This window comes from Bombus vosnesenskii, unplaced genomic scaffold (assembly GCF_011952255.1).
Source record: "Bombus vosnesenskii isolate JDL3184/JDL3185 unplaced genomic scaffold, Bvos_JDL3184-5_v1.1 scf7180000013288, whole genome shotgun sequence".
NCBI classification, from domain to species: Eukaryota; Metazoa; Arthropoda; class Insecta; order Hymenoptera; family Apidae; genus Bombus; species Bombus vosnesenskii.
The window spans coordinates 199,252-201,981 of record NW_022882941.1 but is presented as its reverse complement, the minus strand read 5'-3'; the positions used below and the strand labels follow the sequence as shown (position 1 = coordinate 201,981).

Below are 2,730 nucleotides of genomic sequence, written 5' to 3'. Positions count from 1 at the left end.
TGATAATAACGATGCGAGTGCACTGACCTCAGAGGATTATTAATACCGCGTTGTGGTCATAATAATACACCCAGTGTAGCGTCTGCTCTTTCGTAATACGGCCAGTGTGGTGTCCTGCGCTTTCGCAATACGCTCAGTGTGGTGTCCTGCGCTTTCGCAATACGCTCAGTGTGGTGTCCTGCGCTTTCGTAATACGCTCAGTGTGGTGTCCTGCGCTTTCGTAATACGCTCAGTGTGGTGTTCTGCGCTTTCGTAATGCACCCAACGTGGTAATACAACCCAACAAACTGAGATCTGTGTGCGAAATCGAAAATGATCTGTCGCGTCATTGCGGTCTGACTGGTAGCTCACAGAATGCAACTGGTACTTTTAATACAAACTATAACACTACTAATTTGAGTTCTCTTTCATTTCCTTGCTTATCAAATCTCCGAACAGAGTTTTGTTGTTGAACTGGACCCTTGACTTATTTGGAACATCTAATCGAATGGTGAATAATATCAGTTACACCGAGTCTAATGTTGAAAAAGAAACTCTGTATTTTAGCTGCACACGAGGACGTGTGATAGTCAGAATGGCCGTGTCGGAGACGAAAGGAAAACCGGAGCCTTCCCTTTGCACTTTTGGGAAAGTCTTCTAATGCTTTAGCCTGGATTTTATCATAGCTGTAATTAAGCAATTGTTGTCATTCAATCTGATTGTAATTGTTCGATATTTGTGATAGCAAAATTGGGTTCGAGGTGACAACCGGTCGCCGAACGTAGACACGGTCACGAGATAAACGTTTTGCCCGACGAAGGTGTGGATCGGTTGTATAGTTCTCCATAGAAATCACATAGAATTGTACTTTGGAGATGTCGATATAATGGGACACACGTTGTATTAGGAATCAAACTCCAGGCAGAAACTGCCTAGTAACGGCGTTTGGAACTTTCTCGATGCTTCCAAAGAGTATACAACAAACTCTTGGCAGAAACTGCCTAGCAACGGCGATTGGAACCTTCTCGATGCTTCCAGCGAGCATATAACAAACAAATGCAGTCGTACAGCGAGAAAGATTTTCATCAGATATTCATTCGTGTGATCGCCTTGGAAAGTGATACATCGAGTAGTTTACCGAGCGTCTCAGCAATTGTATTTTTGTGCCTAAAATTATTGAGTTATCCCGTTGACCGTGAATTCGTTTGAACCCAAGAACATTGTTAATAGCGTTAATTAAACTCATTATTCGTTAAACTTATTATTCGTAAAACCTATTATTCGTTAAACTTATTATTCGTTAATCTAATCATTAGTTAAACTTATTGTTTGTTAATCTTATTATTCATTAATCTCAATATTCATAATATTTTGTAAAATCTTGTATATACGTTTTGTAAAATGATGGCTAATTCAAACGAAGAATCGTTACGCGCCTTAAATTCTAATGTTAACCCGACATGTTAAAGGTTTTGAGAAATGCGTCTTTCCAGTCTTCCCAGTTGTGTCCTTCAGCTTTCAGCAAATTTGTTTGGTACCATTTTGCTGCTGTTTTCTCTAAATATTTTTTTGAACCTTTGACTTTCTCCTCATCACTTTTTATTTTATATTTTCTGCATTCTTCTTCATCCTCTGATATCCAGTCTCGGGCCTCTTGAGTTCCATTAAATTGTTTTATACTAAAGTTTATTTCTTCTATTTCACGCTTATCTAGTTTTTGGAGAGTTTCTAGAAGTCTTTCCACGTCCAGACTGGACTTCTTGGTTTCCGTCTTTATTTTCGTTATGGGGGTAATTTCTGCTTCCTCTAGGAAAATGTCTCGGAATACGAAGTTTAAGTCTGTATCGATATATAGCGCTGCTGTCTCGTCATCCATTGTGAGTTTAACATTTCTATACTGGCCTATCTTGGTTAGACTGTTTGCGGTCTTCTTCGCTGTTACTGAACTGAATAATTGCTGATGATAGCTTTTTGCTTGATATTCCCGGGGAAAATGTAGCATACTTCGCCTTCCGGTCTTCTTATAGATTCCATACTCTCTATCTTCTTCCCTTTCGCGTTCTCGTTCATGACGATACGTAAGTTAACTTTCAGCGGCATGGCGTAGCGAAAATCGATTTATAAGGTTCAATTCTAGGATAATTCAGGGGTCGATTCTGAAAATCGAGTTTATTGTGAAAATATTTAAATGAAATACAGGAGTAAACAACAATTAACAACAGTAATAATTAAATAAACAACAATCAATTAATAACAGTAAACAATAAATAGCAAGTTCTGTGCAATGTCTACCTGAAAATCGAGAATCGATTTTCAACGTCCTGAGCTACCGATGTTTCTCCGTCAATCTTCAATGTTTTAAATAATTTCTTCTGTGATCTTGTCTATCTCCGATGTTGATCTCTGTCCGTACGTTTGGGAAACGCGTGTCTCTCAAAATGGCTCTCCGTAAAACAAAGAAAGCCGCTCTGTCCGTGAAACAAAAGAAGTCGTGCTGTCCGTAAAACAGAGAAAGTCCCCTTGTTTATCCGCATTTGAACCTTATAGAGTTTACATATATCACACTCAATTGTATTAATTATTAACGTAAATTATTAAAGTTAAAGTATATGCGTCATATCTTTAAGAAAAATTATAATTTGATTATCAAAAACTTTATTTCAATGTACTTATGTAGAGAACAGCATTATCTGTCACACATTGCAGTGCTGCATCGTTTACACGTAATTCGCGCCAAACTCTGCCGTACAA

At 38.2% G+C, this 2,730-nt stretch overlaps 1 pseudogene; it reads right to left on the bottom strand.

The window, feature by feature from the left end:
* Positions 1 to 1,416: 1,416 nt before the first annotated feature.
* On the bottom strand, positions 1,417 to 2,134 carry LOC117232435 (annotated as a pseudogene).
* Positions 2,135 to 2,730: the final 596 nt, after the last annotated feature.